The following is a 19,114-nucleotide window of genomic DNA, read 5'->3' as shown; positions in this document are numbered from 1 at the left end:
ATTAGCGAATACATATGCAGGACAACTAGAGAAGACGTTTTACAGAGGATGGATTTTTAGAAACATCCCATCAGTGACATCACTGAAGTCAACTCCTAGGTACTGTAACTGTCGTGTGGATAGTTTCACAAGAATCAGACAAAGGTTTAAGCATCACTTGTTCTAGATAAAACTGCAAAAAAAAACAACAACAACCCATAATGTACTTCTTTGCGGCTCTGTTTGCCCAAATCATATACAGTATTCACAACGTGAAATCTAGAAAATAATATTACGTAACCAAAATCCGCAATATGGAAACAGAACCTGTGTAATTGTTGATAGATGATGTACTCGTAACATTTTTACAAGACGAACTACAACATTTAAAAAATGACTTGTATGTACTTGATATCTCTAATCAATCCACGGCGATATAGTTAAAGCAGTCCCCGCACAAAACGAAACTAAAACGCCCTGGGCATACCGTTTCGCGCTTCTTATCAGTTGCTCAAAAGTAATTTGACCATATGAAATGCATAATATAAACCTAGAAACATATACAGTACGTGAGCAGTACTTACGTAGTATCGGTGTCAAGACATACCTCTCAAATACTGTAAATCAAGTTAAAAATATCTCAAGACCGATTCTGGTCATAATGAAACCATGTTTCGTGTATGTTTTCTTTAAAGTACCGAGACCAGCCATATACTGTATGTTTATGTTCCAAAATTAATATCGTTTATGGCCTTCACACGCGTTGCAGTATGCTCCTATTCTTTTTATGCTCAGGCACTAAGATTTCCCTTCAGTGGTAAAATTCCATATAAATATTCAATACTTAAACGGGCACAGTTAAGACATTAAATATACATATACATACTGTATACAGTACAGTTTGCATACGGTAATATGTTTATGTTCCTAAATCAATCTCTTTTATGAGCATGTGTAAGGCATGGTGATTCGATTCTCAAAAATTACTGTACTTTGCATGATTGGAAAAAAATGCGTGATTGCGAAATGCTGTGGTGTTACTTTTACAAAGACGGTCAATGAAAAAAATAATGTGGACCAGGGCAATACTTTGAGTTTACAGCTTGTCCAAGGTCATTTATTATTAATACTATTAGTAATATCTTCGTTAAAGACTTTGATGGCTACAGCTCAAACATGAGAGGTTGAGCTTTATTAGCTCCACCTTGCAGAAATTCCGGATACTATTATTTTGCTAGCGGTATTTACCGGTAACTTGCGGTATTTACCGGTAACTTGCAGTAGACTGCGTACAGCGTACCGGAAAATAATGCGGTATCGCCCGCGCATTTTGAATGGCTGCATCTGTATGCAGGTGAGCTGTGTGAGAGTTAGTCTGGTATTTCAGATGTCCTTAAATTTACAAACCATTTACTTTTTGTAGAAGGATTCTATTATTATTCCCAATCCAGAAAATGCCAGGCCAAGTGATCTTAACATCTACAGGGCATTTGCTCTCACATTTCTCCTAATGAAAAGTCTGGATAGAAAAACATTACAAAGAAGGATATTAGATGAAGCAATTTTCACATTGTTAATTATGATATATCAGCAAACTCTCAAAGAATTTTTGACTTAAACAGTAATTTAGTAAGATTGATTCTAGATTTCTTAGTAAACAGGTCTCAACAGGTTAATTTGGTGAAACGATTATCTGATTTTCTGTACACTTTTACTGGATCACCAATGGGCTTTACTTTGCCCCTGTTTTTGTACATTTTGGGTGCTATTGATTGCAAGAGCAAACAGACAAACATCTCATTAAGATGAAGAGGAACAGGTAAAGGTTTATTCCATGCTGAAAGAAAAAGGAAAGAGACACAATGTTGTGGCTGTGGTGCCTTTTTCAGGTGTCTACACACCTGTTGTACACCTGTCTACACACGTACACACGACAGCAGAAACATTGTGTCTCTTTTCTTTCCTTTCAGCATGGAATAAAGCATTATCAGTTCCTTTGCATGCTGACATAGATACCTACTTGATCTTCTTCATTTCCTTAAGTCTGTTGATAACACATCCCTGATCATCTTATTAAAGGACCTAGAAAACCATTACAGAACCATTCTAAATTATTTTTGCTAAATGGCATAGTGAGTTCTCTTTGATGTTAAGCGTTTTCAAAACAAATGAACTTATGATAGATTTGGGAAAAAAATGCAACACCCCACAACCCACGCTAATTAAGGTTAATGAACCTGCCCCTCCTACAAACAGTGTAAACGATGAAACCTAAGCTGCTTTTGTTTCCTAGATATAGTGCCTTCTTTTTGGGGATGTGACGTTACTCAGTCCCCCTACAATGTTGTAAGGGAACCAAACCAGTCTCATTAATTAGTGGTGTGTTTGTGACAGTTTGTGCCATTGAAAGTAGCCTCCCAGCTTCTTTTTGTTCTTTTCCGGGTGATCACGTGACCATGCACGGTGACTTTGACCTTCAGTTACTCCCGAGTCTGCCAACTTCAAGCGCTCTATTATGGGTGCGAGGATAACAATTCTGCAATTTTGTTTTTCTGTTTGCCCAGGTGGGAGGTGGCAGTGGACTTTGCATTTAATATCAGTATCTTCTGTGCATTTGTGTGAACAAGAAAATTAAATTTGTCACTAATATCATACCCTAATCAGAAAAGTTGCGGGTGTAGTCTAAAAAAGCCAACATTCGCAACAATTGTATGGTCTTACAAAGAGCCTTTAACTAGCACTTCTTATTACTCCATAGCGGGGTATTGAAAATCTGAAAAAGTAATCAGTTTCTCATTATCTCCTTCTTTAAATAAACATGTGCACCAAGGGATGTGCCTTTAAAAAGCCTTGAATTTGCAACTTTATGAATGACAAAACTATTGTTGCTCTTTTTTATGCAAAGAACATTCGTGCACATTCACCAAAAGAACCAGGATGTTTTTTTAAAGGGGCACTATGTACAAAGTTGACACAGATAGTTCATAACACATCTGCAAAACAACATTGGAAAGCCTACTGTCTCACATGCAGACCATGACAATATTGGAAAAACATTTTTATTTTCACATAACAGAAGTGAACATATATCTAAGTTCTTTAATAAATTGTCATTATCCATGCGTTTGTATTTACAGGGTTCTTACACACAAAAATGAAACAATTAGCTCTGAGTCCTTTTATCTTTGTATTTCTGGTAAATTCTTGGTATTGAATACACCGTGAGGGCATACCTTGACCTCTGAAGAAACAGATATGACTGCCTTTGTTAGATTGTCATAATTCACCTAGGTGAAGTCGTGTGTTTTACAGTACGTAATGTAATGACCCAGGACATGTTTGCTTACCCAGATTCAAGAGGTTGCCCCCCACCCAACAAACAGCACAAACAATGAAACCCAATGTGTGTCGGTTTGTGTTGTTGAAAATAACGTTTGTGCTGCTTTCATTTCCGAGATATAGCGCTTTGTTTTTTGGGTAAATACGTGATTATCTACAAGCATGTTTACAGGTACTAACACACTCTGTACTTACAAATCATCAGTTACTTTACAAACTAGAAATGCTGTACTGTAATAATGATGCCACTCTTTTGTCTTTAAATTGAATACATCGACCACCCCACAAATTTATTTAAAAGTAAAATTATTTGAGAAACTTATTTTATTTGATATCTTGAGAAATATTATAAAATTAAGCTTCATTTGTCCCAGTTTATTAGTTCCCCTACAACGTTATAGGGGGGCTGAGTGACATCACGACCCTGACAAAACAAGGCACTATATCTTTGAAACGAAAGCAGCTGGGAAGTTACTTTCAACGGTACAAACCGGCACAAACGTAACACTAAACAATTAGACAGGTTCAGTTCCCCTAAGACGTTGTAGGGGGGCTGAGTGACATCATAACCCCAACAAAACAAGGCACTATATCTCGGAAATGAAAGCAGCACAAGCACTACTTTAACTGGCACAAACCAGCACAAATGCAGCACAAAAAAAGGTCCTTCACAGAACTCTGTAATTAATAGTTACTATATACAAGTTGTCAATGACTACAAGTGCTTTGGACTGGTCATAGACACCATTTATAAAATAGGCCAACAGAGACTTAGGAAACTCAGAGCTATTTTAAGGTTTTACCATACTGTCTCACTTGTTGGTTTGCCAACATTATTACTGTTAATTTTAATAGGCTGGGAAAATTAGTGAAGATAAGTAGCAGAATACAGATGCAGCCATTCAAAATGAGCGAGGTATGCTGCAATAAAATATGGTGGGCCTGTCACGTCATAACACATCATATCGCATCATACTGCAGTTATGATAATAGTATCTGGAATTACCTTGAAAAACCACCACGTGGAGCTAATAAAGCTTAACCTTTCATGCACAGCATTTGAGCTGTCGCCAGAAAATGCCTGGTTTCAAATCCCGGTCACTGCTGAAGGACAATCTTTTTCCAATTAAGAATTTAAGTTGTATACTCTTAGACTTTTAATACTTTTGTGTATAATACTGTGTATTACAGCATGTTAATTATTAAACATTAAAAAGTCAGAATATTATGATACAAGATTGCTCAGTTAGACAAAAGTACACAACTTACCACCTTTATCATAAATATTTTAATTATGCAGAAATATTTTATGCATCAAAGTCTTTACGGAAGATATTACTAATAGTATTAATAATGAATGACCTTGGGCAGGCTGTAAGCTCAAAGTATTACCATGGTCCACTTTCTTTGTAACCATCTTTGTAAATGAAAAGACTTTATTTTTTCATTGACAAAAAGTAACACCACAGCATTTTGTTGATCTGATTACGTATTCGTTTCCAATCATACAAAGTAAGTTTTGAGAATCTCTGATTCACCATGCCTTTCACATGCTCATAAACCATAATGAATTTAGGAACATAAACATATTATGTAAACTGTACATGGCTGGTATTGGAAGTTTAAAGAAAAAATACACACCAGTATTCTACTTTCTTCCTAAACATTTTAAGCATCAAAGTCTTACATGTGGGTGCAGAAGTCACAGCACAGCTCAGTAAAATTTAGAAAACTCCTTTATGGAGTGCACAGTAAAACCATACTCTAAATATAATTAATCCGGAGGACCTTGTTATAATTCAAGTACCAGCCAATCTCTTGTGTTAATGTCAAAACAGAATAGAATCTCAGAGAATGTGTATACTAATGTCCAGGTACCTCAGAAAATCTCAAAGTCAACTAAACAGGTAGCAGTCAAATGTCACCCAGAGTCCAGGAGAGAGTGATAAAGTAAATTGTACTCAAGCGTTAGAAAACATTTTGAGGATGTATGAAAAGGCAAACTATTTTTATATTCTATGACACGGCTCTGGGAAAATAGTAATTTATAAATATAAATACAGTAAATAAAAAAGTTAAATTTGATAGAAACGAGAAAAAAATATTTTATTAAAAATAAAATAACACAAGTAAACAACACAAAATATTACATACACGAGTTATGCATGTACAGATGCAGCCATTCAAAATGAGCTGTAAAAACCCGTGGTGCAGTAACCAACCCGCAGGGCACCGTAGGGCACCGCAGTAAGTGATTGGCTGGCCAAAATGACCGACAGGGGCACTCGTGGTGCATTGGTTGGTAGTGAAAACATTTAATCATTCAATGTCTTTACTGTGCACATTTCAATCCGCTTAGTTTTGAATATTTATATGGAATTTTACCACTAAAGGGAAATTTTAGTAGCTGAGCATAAAAAGAAGAGGAGCATAACGCATCTGAAGGTCATAAACGATATTAATTTTGGAACATAAACATACAGTATATAGCTGGTCTTGGTACTTTAAAGAAAAAAATACACACCAGTATTCCATTTCTCCCTAAACATTTTAAGCTTCGAAGTCTTTAACTAACGTGATACCGGAGTCAACAAGCATACTTTTAGAATTTGATTAAAAGGGAATATAATATGGAATCGCGTATCTAAAGAATTTAATAACGGTATGATTATATCCGTGTACTGCGACAGGGCTGTGTAGGGCTGTTTCGCCTGCCTGTTCATGCGAGCTGTCTTGTAGCCTACTGGTCTAGGTGCGTGACTACCAACTGGCAGGTTGTGTGTTCGAATCCAGCTGGTGCTGGACTTTTCTTTTAACAAACATTTCTTCGAAAAAATAGAATAGCGATATTATGGACAATCAATTGACTTTTATATTTCAAAATATCGCAACATGATCGATATTTGCGATATTTTGAACATATCTTCCCTTCTGACAGCGGTTCCTGCTTCTAGTGTGTGTGTGTGTGCAACAGAGTAAATTTTTATAGAGAAATGGAGGCTGGACAGTATGCGTTACAATATAAACATTTATATTGATTTAAATCGTGTTCTGATTTAAATCACAAACGCGTGTTTAATTATGTGTTTTTTAATCATAATCAGGCTAATGCATTTCTACATTTTCTGTATGAACCAGCTTAGAGGTTCATACAGAAAGACAGCTTGTGTTTAAATTGAGTGTAAGGTAATTTATGCTTCTAAAGTCATGGTCAGCATTTATTATTGTACTGTGCTGTAAACTTTTTCTGTGCCTAGTCACATTATTTTATAGCGTTTTTATTGCGTTATTAAATCCGGTGGCGCTGTGTGTTAGTTTCCTGACTCCCATGTCACATGGTCTGTGATTGAATCCCATAGAACTATGACTTTATTTTTTAACAAACATTTTTTTGAAAAAATGAAACGTTTCCCTTGGTCAGAGATTAAATAAAACCTCACTCGCACCAAACAAATTTATATTTCTAAATATCACAAAATACGTTCATTGTCTTCCAATCGAGTCGAGTTGACATTGGAAGCCTGCCACACCCGGAATGTTAAACTAACGCATTAGCACGTCAAAGCCAGTATTGGCTTTAGTATTCCCCCCCTCTCCCCTCAATTCAATTCAATTCAAGGTGTTTTATTTGCATGACAGATGGGTACAAGCAGTGTTGGGTATGTATATTGTAACGCTTACGGCAGACAGGCACTGTGTAAGAGCCGGCGCACCAGAGCAGCGCACCGAGGGAGCGTAGTTTTTAAAATTAGTCAAGCAATATGAAGCATCTCCTTTTACTTAGTGCCTGAGCATAAAAAGAATAGGAGCATACTGCAACGCGTGTGAAGTCCATAAACGATATTAATTTTGGAACTTAAACATACAGTATATGGCTGGTCTCGGTACTTTAAAGAAAACATACACACCAGTATTCCATTTCTCCCTAAACATTTTAAGCATCGAAGTCTTTAACTAATGCGATACCGGAGTCAACAAGCATACTTTTAGAATTTGATTAAAAGGGAATATAATATGGAATCGCGTATCTCAAGAAATTAATAACGATATAATTATATTCATGTTGCAAAAGAACTGCAACGGACATAAAAGCTCCTTTGCTTTTAACAGAGTGTTCCATAATTTCTAACTACGAAAATGCCAGGTGAAAGGATTTGTAAACATATTTTGTTAAAGCAAGTCAGTTTTTTCCGCAACACATAAAAGACATTTTTCCAAGAAAGTTTAGCCTTTGTCACTAATGAAACCACTAAATAAAGACATAAATATAGAAATCTTAAGATTTGTTTTATTTAATGTTGGTAGCAGGATGAACTGTCAGAGTGTATATTTTGTCGCAGAGTTGCTGCAAGATGTTAACAGTGAAAAAGGTATTTAGAAATGAGTTATTTCAAGATGAAAATTTTCAGAATAATTGCAAATCTAGCAGGATAGAGAAAGCACAGAAAACTGGCAGTTAGATTGATCAGATTAGTATGAAAAGTCATTTAGCAAAGGGAATGAGAAGAGTAACAAACTAGTATACTTTAGATCTTTTTTTCTGAACCAGGGAAAATCTGATCATGTTTCCCTATAACAATAATAAAAAACTTTATTTGATATATCACCATTAAAGGTGGCATCTCAAAGCAATACAGTAGATGTAAAAACAGATAAAAGGACCACAGATTATAAAGTAAATGCATATAAGAAAGACAAGCAGTTAGAGGTGCTACCAAAATTAGAAAATGAAGCAGATACAGACACTAAGTCTTCTGAAAAGAAAGGTTCTGAGGTTAGATTTAAACTGGCCCTGGTGTGTGTGTGTGTTTGTGTCTGTCTGTCCTGTGATGGACTGGCGCTATGTCCAGGGTGTATTCTGCCTTGTGTCCGTCGCTTACTGGGATAAGCTCCAAATCCTCTGTACTGGATAAAGAGATTAGAAATGGATGGAAGTAAAGGCACTGTGTGGATGGAACTATACACAGTGTTAGAAACCCACTATGAAATGGCAGCATCTCACTGAGAATAAAATATTTTATAGTGCTGGCTTAAGGAAACAGCCTTTCCACCTCTCTTGCACATCAGTATCCATACCTAGTTATTTAAACAAATTGCCTCTAATTATAAACATCTTAATATGCTGGCTCTGTGGATCCACATCAGCTATGTTTGCACATTCCTTCAATTCATGTGCATCCAACACACAGTTCAACGCTAGCAACTACACAAAATCTAAAATATGAGCTCTACTTGCCACTTACAATACCAACAGTACCAGCTAACTTTAGTAGTGACATTTTCATGGATCTTTTTAACAATAAAATTTACAACATCAGACTTCAGACACAATTAAACAGGCCTCAAAAAAGCCTGGTACAAACATTTTCAGCATGGAATAAACCATTACTTTAATGGTATAAACCTTAAATGGATTCATATTCTCAATAAGATTTGGTGCTCAGTAACATGACTTAGAAAATGACAGAAGACATACGTATCATGCTTATCCTTCTATTTTTCATAATCGTAAACTCCTTAAGGCAGTTACATTTTCTCTGTTCTGACCTGGAGTTACAGAGAAATTTAAATTCTAATAAGAGATTTGTAATGAGGAAAGTCATACCAATCACTCATACAGTACCAGGATTTGCAATTACAATACAAATACTTTCTTTCTGTATGTGTTTATTTTGCAGTTTGAGTCTATGGCATTCCTTTGGGGGTCTATACTCCAAGGCATGACTTTTTTATGTATAAACATCAGTATTTACTGCTATTAATTACTGTACGATTTATAGTTGAAATCTGAGCCTAGATATAAAGTTAAAATCTCGACAAAGCAATGTAGGAAATACAGAGAAAATAAATCCTTTCTGACATCTAAAATCAGTTTCGATCAAGGTCTCTAAAACGAAAAAGAAAAAGAGGATTTTCGGAGGGCAATTACGCTGTGTTTATATAGAATAAGTGATTTATGAGTAATCTAATTTCTTGTTCGTTTAAAACAGTGAAATGTCAGCTGCAAAAGATCGCACCAGAAACAGCACTCTCTCTGCCTGTCATAGACGTTCAGGAAAGGCTGAATGAAGTCATGTCAAGTACAATAATTCGGAGATCAATAATAACAGTTGTAGGACAGTATATAAGGAGGATAAGGATTTTGAAGTTGACTCGAAATCTGATAGGTAACCAGTGCAAGGACTCGAAAACAGGTGTAATGCATCCCTGATAGGATTCTTGCTATCATATTCTGAACATATTGAAGATTGCTCAGTGTGGATTTAATTTCCCCAGTGAACAGGATGTGCATTAATTAATTCTAGAAAAAAAGCCTTTCTTGATTTCTGTAGTTCTTAGTTTCTCTAGTTCCCTTTAAAATAAACTATTATTCCACAATGCAGAGTATTACATGGCCAGTATTTACACATGATATTTGTGATTTAAAGAAATTAACACAAGCAGCTTTTGGAGATTTAAGTGTTGGCTGAGTTATTGCAGGATAAAACTCTAGAGATGTTGGCAAGAAGAAGATAATTTGGGGAAAGCTGAGGAATACACTTATAACAAGAACACTTCCTAATGGGGTTAGGCATACTTTTGATGAAGATGATGAAGTTAACAGACTATATGTTTACATAGATACTGAAATAAGGATTGTATTTTAGATTATGTGTAGTTGCTGGCATTGAACTGTGTGTTGGATGCACATGAATTGAAGGAATGGGCAAACATAGCTGATGCGGATCCACAGAGCATATTAAGATGTTTATAATTAGAGGCAATTTGTTTAAATAACTAGGTATGGATACTGATGTGCAAGAGAGGTGGAAAGGCTGTTTCCTTAAGCCAGCACTATAAAATATTTTATTCTCAGTGAGATGCTGCCATTTCATAGTGGGTTTCTAACACTGTGTATAGTTCCATCCACACAGTGCCTTTACTTCCATTTCTAATCTCTTTATCCAGTACAGAGGATTTGGAGCCTATCCCAGTAAGCAACGGACACAAGGCAGAATACACCCTGGACATAGCGCCAGTCCATCACAGGACAGACAGACACAAACACACACACACCAGGGCCAGTTTTCCCATAAACCAATTAACTTACCAGTATGTTTTGGAGTGCGAGAGGGAGTCATATCACACATATGGAGAAAAACCATGTAACCCAGAGAGAACATGTAAACCCCACACACACAGGATGGCAGGAATTGAACCTAGGACCCCAGTGCTGCAAGATAGCAATGCTAACCACTTTGCCACCATTATAAATGGATGGATATCTTAGTTATCTTTCTAGTTCACAGGTTTGCATGCATAATTTAATTTTGAAAGCCACTGACACATCAGGTACTACTGTTGTATTTATGAAAAAGAAACAAAACAAAAAACATACTAACAACTGTGCCATCCTACTCCTTAGTTAATACATTTTATTATTCATAAACAGTTAACATTGTTAGCAAAATATTTTGAATTATATTTAACCCTATTTTTTCTTTAGTTTTGTATTTAACTTATTATATGCTAGTCAGACTTAATGTATATTTGAACAATGAAAATATATTTTTACAAGATTTTACATTAAGCACTTAAAATTAATATGCTGTTACAAGATTGGTTAAACTGCGAAGAAAATGCTTTCAGAGAAAATGTTTAGGTGTGAAGAACATAGATCTCCAGTGCAATTTCAACCAAACCTGTTCCCACACACCCTGCCCCCACTACCATTAGAATATACACAAAGCACTGAAATCTTTCGAGCTAATGATCAGGTGACCCGAGAGAGAGCGAGAGAAACACCAAGGGGTGCGGAACCAGGGAACTATTTACATGGAAAACGGGCGATCTCCCCAGACTGTCCGCCCATTTCACTGTTACCTGGATACCTCTTTATTTAGAACTCACTAACACTGATTTTTAGTTTAGAAGGATTCAAGTAGGGTTTTAGATGAAAGGCAGTGACCTTAATCAAGCCCAAATCATAATTGAACCCATTCAGAGCCTACATTACATTTTAGCGTTTCATTCTGAGCAGAAGACCCTCACACCTGAAGAAGGGGGAGGTGTTTTTCGCTGGAAATCTCGCCTGCTTCTACTTTACAACCGGAGTGCTGGCTGTGACGAATTAAACCGGTTTTACAAGTTTCAATCACAGACCATGTGACATGGGAGTCAGGAAACTAACACACAGTGCCACCGGATTTGATAACGCTATAAAATAATGTGACTTGGCACAGAACAAGTTTACAGCACAGTACAATAATAAATGCTGACCATGACTTTAGAAGCATAAATTGCCTTACACTCAATTTAAACACAAGCTGTCTTTAGCCCTCTAAGCTGGTTCATACAGAAATGTAGAGATCCAGGCTCAGAACACACAGCTTCATTAGCGAATACATATGCAGGACAACTAGAGAAGACGTTTTACAGAGGATGGATTTTTAGAAACATCCCATCAGTGACATCACTGAAGTCAACTCCTAGGTACTGTAACTGTCGTGTGGATAGTTTCACAAGAATCAGACAAAGGTTTAAGCATCGCTTGTTCTAGATAAAACTGCAAAAAAAAAAACAACAACCCATAATGTACTTCTTTGCGGCTCTGTTTGCCCAAATCATATATTCACAACGTGAAATCTAGAAAATAATATTACGTAACCAAAATCCGCAATATGGAAACAGAACCTGTGTAATTGTTGATAGATGATGTACTCGTAACATTTTTTCAAGACGAACTACAACATTTAAAAAATGACTTGTATGTACTTGATATCTCTAATCAATCCACGGGTCCCAGCACAAAACGAAAGTAAAACGCATACCGTTTCGCGCTTCTTATTAGTTGCTCAAAAGTAATTTGACCGTATGAAATGCATAATATAAACCTAGAAACATATACGTGAGCAGTACTTAAGCACTGTAGTATCGGTGTTAAGACATACCTCTCAAATACTGTAAATCAAGTTAAAAATATCTCAAGACCGATTCTGGTCATAATGAAACCATGTTTCGTGTATGTTTTCTTTAAAGTACCGAGACCAGCCATATACTGTATGTTTATGTTCCAAAATTAATATCGTTTATGGCCTTCACACGCGTTGCAGTATGCTCCTATTCTTTTTATGCTCAGCTACTAAGATTTCCCTTCAGTGGTAAAATTAGATATGAATATTCAATACTTAAACGGGCACAGTTAAGACATTAAATATACATATACATACTGTATACAGTACAGTTTGCATACGGTAATATGTTTATGTTCCTAAATCAATCTCTTTTATGAGCATGTGAAAGGCATGGTGAATCACTGTACTTTGCATGATTGGAAACAAATGCGTGATTGCGAAATGCTGTGGTGTTACTTTTACAAAGACGGTCAATGAAAAAAAGAATGTTGACCAGGGCAATACTTTGAGTTTACACTTACAGCTTGTCCAAGGTCATTCATTATTAATACTATTAGTAATATCTTCGTTAAAGACTTTGATGGCCACAGCTCAAACATGAGAGGTTGAGCTTTATTAGCTCCACCTTGCGGAAATTCCGGATACTATTATTTTGCTTGTCGTATTATAGGAGAATTTACGGTAACTCGCGGTATTTACCAGTAGCTTGTGGTAGACTGCGTACAGCGTACCGCAAAATAATGTGGTATCGCCCGCGCATTTTGAATGGCTGCATCTGTATATACAACGTTATGCTTTACAGAGGCCTACAATCTACAGACTCAGAAACACAGCTAGATGCCAGAAAACATTATACAACACGTTTACAGACCAAAAAGATAAACAAAGCTTGTGTCCTTAAAAAGGAATATGACTCAAAACAAAATGTATCTTCCTTTATTAGGGATGCCCAAAGGTTAATGGGAAACAATTTCCATTTCCATTTAGAAATTTTACCACCAGAGCAGGACAGAATTTTTTTAGTCTGAGAATTTCACAATACAGGGAATTGCCTAAAATAAATAAGACAACAAAATTTCTAAAATAGGTTCAGATTGAAATCTTGTTCAAACAAGCTCCTCTTGCATGGCTCAAGCTTAAAGAATTAGGAGGATGATGAAGTTTCTTCTTCTCTGTGTGTCTTCTTCACTGTTTCTCCTTCATTGTTTCTGTTTTTCTTCCATATTTATGCTATGTTCTATAGCTTTTGAAAGCTCTAAAGATATGAAAAATAAAAAAATAAAAATAAAAGGAAGACCTTACCCATGGACACTAACCAAAGGGGATATAGTGCCTTGTCTCCCTATACCAAGTAGTGCATTAACATTTTAAGAGATTTCTTTTGCCTTGTTTTCTACGTAAAAGTAAATAAATATACCTGCAAGTCTAAGATAACTACAGATGCAGCCATTCAAAGTGCGCGGTACAAACCCGTACCGTGGGCATTTCCCTACGTCATAACTAGTCATACAGCGGTATGTGATTGGCTGGCCAAAATGACCAACAGGGGCACTCGTGGTGCGTTGGTCGGTCGTGGAAAGATTTAATCATTTAATGTCTTTACTGTGCACGTTTTAATCCACTTAGTATTGAATATTTATATGGAATATTTATATTTTACAACTAAAGGGAAATTTTAGTAGCTGAGCATAAAAAGAAGAGGAGCATAACGCATCTAAAGGTCATAAACAATATTAATTTAGGAACATAAACATATTACTGTATGTAAACTGTACTGTACATGGCTGGTCTTGGTAGTTTAAAGAAAAAATGCACACCAGTCTTCCATTTCTCCCTAAACATTTTAAGCATCAAAGTTTTATGAAACGGTCCCCAAATATGCGATTGCTGTATAGAATGAATTTTAATTTTAAAAATGTATTTATCATGAAAATTAAGCTGTTTACGTTCCTCCGCCTGAGAATATAGTCCCTCGTTGCTACGCAACGCAGAAACACAGCCACAAGTAACTAGCAAAGAGAGGACATTAGCTAGCCAATATGATAAAGGAATAAATGATTTTTTTTGTTTATTTCTTTAGCACATTTATTTGAACATTTCCATCGATTGTACAAGCACTTGGAAACTGTCCAATCCCTAGTTCGTCAGGCATTTTCTTTTACGCTCTGGGCGTGCTCCCACTGGCGCTGGTCTGTGTCTTCTGGGATATAATGCCAGCGATTTGTTGTTAAAATTGGGTTTCCAATAACGCTGCAGCAAACTCTTGTTTTTATGTCCACTATAACAGACATAATCTCCCTTGCTTTTAACTGAGCGTTTCATAATTTCTAAGAATGAAAATGATTTAAACTATGCGACAGTTATTATTCAACGAGAGCTCAAAATATCACAAGGATCCTCAAGAGCGCAACAAAGACTGCAGAAAAAGATACGTGTATCAGATACATGAGAATCCAAGCTTTTTTATCTATGCTGAGAAGTAGTTTTTAAAATTTCTTTATCACACAGTAAAAAGTCAAAATTCTGGGGCGTGCGTATACTAGAGATTATGGCACGGCTTCAGATTGGTGATTGGCTTACACCATCTGACACCCCACTGATTGGGGAAAAAAGACCTGCTGATCTGTTCTACATACCAGGAAGACAACAGAATATGATTTTTTCTATTCAAAACGTGTATTTAATTAAGAAGTAAAAACATTACAGCGTACACAGATTTCTAAGCTGATCAGGAGGAAGAAAACTCACTTGTGTTTTGCAAATAAAAAATGGTTATTAACTATCGAAACCTGTTTTTATTTCGCCTGGCAATCTACCTGAATGCCCAACGACAGTATCTGGGAAGCCCTCCATAAAACCAAAAGAGCCACAATTGGACTAGTGTTGATAATAAGAGAGAGAGAGTCCCTGTTACCCCCATTTTGTTTTAAATCGCAAAAAGTGGTTATTAACTATCGAAACCTGTTTTTATAGCTTTTAAAGTCGTGCAATGTCTAAGCAGGAACACATCATAAAGTGTGCCTGAGTCACTTGGTCCATCCTATATAATAATGCCACAATATTTTAAACGCCCTATAAGGCTGGGCAATCGAATTTTTTAATTTAAAAAAAATGAGATGTAATGATGTGTTCCTGCTTAACTTAGAAATTGCATGACTTTAAAAGCAATAAAAACAGGTTTCGATAGTTAATAACCACTTTTTGTGCATGAAAAATGGGTGATTTTTCTTCTTCGTCATCAGATATTTCTTGGAAAAATATCTTACCCGCTGCAATCCGGGCACAGAAGGGTTAAAAAAAAGTCAGACAGGCAGGGGGAAGGGTGAGTTATGAAACTGTTACCTGTCCTGGATAAAGCGTTTAGAAAATAGGTGGATTTACATCTGTGAAAAGCGTTCCAATTTTAATGCGATACGGAAGACATTATTCATAAAAAATGATCTTGTATGGTCTGTAAACTGAAAATGTATGAAGGAGACACATTGCGTATTGCCTCTTTTTACACTTGGAAAAACATTCCAATGTTAATGTGACACTGAAGATATTATTAATAACCTTTTAAATCTGAAGGGAGATCTAAAGGGATCCACACAGTACAGGTTCCTGCTACTGTAGCTATTCAGAGGGAAAGACGGTGACGTCACCGTGCAGGTGAGCAGACACACCCTCTAATGCCAGGCGTATGCGTTAAATATATTTAGATCTTTGAATTTATATCGTTATTGATTTCTTTAGCCTCACAACATTGTCCAATAATACTCTTCTTGTGTCTAATTTTTAGTTAAGCAGGATTTGAGCTACAGACCATAAAAAAACAGGATTCACTTTTTTCACATATTGATGATAATGATATCAGTAGCAGTTTGAAACTATTCATTGTTATTAATAAATGCCTTAGATTGTTGTGATATTTAGAAATATAAAAAAGTCAATAGAGTCTTCATAATATTGCTATTTTGCTATTGCTGTTTTAGTTTTTCAAAGAAATGTTTGTTAAAAGAAAACTCATGGTGATAGCTGGATCGCAGAAAAGGTTAAAATGATCACTTTTCACAAAGTATATAAAGGTACAGTTATATGGTCAGAAGGAGCACGTAAAAACGTTTCCGAAATAACCACATGTAAGACTTTAATGCTTAAAATGTTTAGAGAGAAATGGAATACTAGTGTGTATTTTATCTTTAAAATACCAATACCAGCAATATACAGATTACATAATATGTTTATGTTCCTAAATTAATATCGTTTATGCAATATGCTCCTCTTCTTTTTATGCTCAACTACTAAAAATTCCCTTTAGTGGTAAAATTCCATATAAATATTCAGTACTAAGCGGATTAAAATGTCGGTAATTTTGGCCATCCAATTACATTTACACGGCGCAGTGGCGCACACGTAGTTGCCCGTCGTATGGGTTTTTACTGTGCATTTTGAATGGCTGCATCTGTACAGTGACCCCGTCTGCCGAGTTCAAGCACTCTGTTACTGGTGCGAGAGAAACAAATCTGCAATTTTGTTTCTCAATTTTGTGCCTGGGTTGGGGGCGGCAGTTGATTTTGCTTTTGATACCAGTATCTTCTGTGCGTTTGTGTGAACAGGAAAATTTTAATTGTCACCAATATCATACCTTAATCAGACGAGTTGCAGGTGTAGCCTTAATAGGCGAACATTAACAAGCAATTGCATGTTCTTACAAAGAGGCTTTAACTAGCACATCTCAGTATTTCGTAGCTGCGTCCTTTTTAAAAATTTGAAGAAGTAATCGGTTTCTCATTGTGTCGTTTGTAAATTAATATGTAAATCAAGGACTGTTTAAAGATTCAACCCATCTTTTGAGACACGTATTTTAAAAAAAGTTATTAAAAGTTAGGATTAGCAACTTCCTGTATCACATGACCATTGTTTTTTATATACAGTGGGTGAAAAAGTGTTTGCCCCCTTCCTAATTTCTTATTTTTTTGCATGTTTGTCACACTGAAATGTTTCAGATCATCAAACAAATTGAAATATTAGACAAAGATAACACAAGTAAACACTAAATGCAGTTTTTAAATGAAGGTTTTTATTATTAAGGGAAAAAAAAATCCAAACCTACATGGCCCTGTGTGAAAAAGTGATTGCCCCCCCTGTTAAAACATAAATCAACTGTGGTTTATCACATCTTTGGAAAGCTGAGTTATATTTCTCTAGCCACACCCAGGCCTGATTACTGCCACACCTGTTCTCAATCAAGAAATCACTTAAATAGGACCTGCCTGACAAAGTGAAGTAGACCAAAAGATCCTCAAAAGCTAGACATCATGTCGCGATCCAAAGAAATTCAGGAACAAATGAGAAACAGAGTAATTGAGATTTATCAGTCTGGAAAAGGTTATAAAGCCATTTCTAAAGCTTTGGGACTCCAGCGAACCACAGTGAGAGCCATTATCCACAAATCGCGAAAACATGGAACAGTGGTGAACCTTCCCAGGAGTGGCCGGCCGACCAAAATTACCCCAAGAGCGCAGCGACGACTTATCCAAGAGGTCACAAAAAACCCCACAACAACATCCAAAGAACTGCAGGCTTCACTTGCCTCAGTTAAGGTCAGTGTTCATGACTTCACCATAAGAAAGAGACTGGGCAAAAATGGCCTGCATGGCAGAGTTCCAAGACGAAAACCACTGCTGAGCAAAAAGAACATAAAGGCTCGTCTCAGTTTTGCCAGAAAACATCTTGATGATCCCCAAGACTTTTGGGAAAATACTCTGTCGACTGACGAGACAAAAGTTGAACTTTTTGGAAGGTGTGTGTCCCATTACATCTGGCGTAAAAGTAACACAGCATTTCAGAAAAGGAACATCATACCAACAGTAAAATATGGTGGTGGTAGTGTGATGGTCTGGGGCTGTTTTGCTGCTTCAGGACCTGGAAGACTTGCTGTGGTAAATGGAACCATGAATTCTGCTGTCTACTAAAAAATCCTGAAGGAGAATGTCTGGCCATCTGTTCGTGACCTCAAGCTGAAGCGCACTTGGGTTCTGCAGCAGGACAATGATCCAAAACACACCAGCAAGTCCACCTCTGAATGGCTTAAGAAAAACAAAATGAAGACTTTGGAGTGGCCTAGTCAAAGTCCTGACCTGAATCCAATTGAGATGTTGTGGCATGACCTTAAAAAAGCGGTTAAGGCTCGAAAACCCTCCAATGTGGCTGAATTACAACAATTCTGCAAAGATGAGTGGGCCAAAATTCCTCCACAGCGCTGTAAAAGACTCATTGCCAGTTATCGCAAACGCTTGATTGCAGTTGTTGCTGCTAAGGGTGACCCAACCAGTTATTAGGTTTAGGGGGCAATCACTTTTTCACACAGGGCCATGTAGGTTTGGATTTTTTTTTCCCCTTAATAATAAAAACCTCCATTTAAAAACTGCATTTTGTGTTTACTTGTGTTATCTTTGTCTAATATTTCAATTTGTTTGATGATCTGAAACATTTCAGTGTGACAAACATGCAAAAAAATAAGAAATCAGGAAGGGGGCAAACACTTTTTCACACCACTGTATTTCTCATGTGAAAAAATCATAAATGTGAAACAGAACCAGGATTTTTTAAAGGGGGCACCATGCTCTAAGTTGACCCAAGTAGTTCATAGCGCAACTTCAAAATGCAGCCGTAAAGATTGAGACCAGTCCGCTTCACCTAGGACGTTGTAGGGGGGCTGAGTGACATCACGACCCCAAAAAAACAAGGCGCTATATCTCGAAAACGAAAGCAGCACAAAAGCTACTTTCAACTCCACAAACTGGCACAAACATAGCACTAACGAATGAGGTGGGTTTCATCGTTTGTGCTGTCTGTAGGGGGGGCAACTTCACGGAGCTACAATCAATAGTAAGGTCCTTTATAGATGTTATTAAAAA

The 19,114-nt window shown here is 36.6% G+C and overlaps 1 protein-coding gene across 4 annotated transcripts in view; it reads left to right on the top strand.

Moving 5' to 3' along the window:
• The window catches only part of tmprss15 (transmembrane serine protease 15), a 255,332-nt gene that overhangs the window by 111,973 nt on the left and 124,245 nt on the right, over positions 1-19,114 (top strand). The gene's annotated exons all lie outside the window — the stretch shown is intronic.

The sequence above is a fragment of the Atractosteus spatula genome, chromosome 7 (assembly GCF_055471065.1).
Source record: "Atractosteus spatula isolate fAtrSpa1 chromosome 7, fAtrSpa1.hap1, whole genome shotgun sequence".
In the NCBI taxonomy this organism is placed as follows: domain Eukaryota; kingdom Metazoa; phylum Chordata; class Actinopteri; order Semionotiformes; family Lepisosteidae; genus Atractosteus; species Atractosteus spatula.
This window is presented reverse-complemented; position numbering and strand designations above follow the sequence as displayed.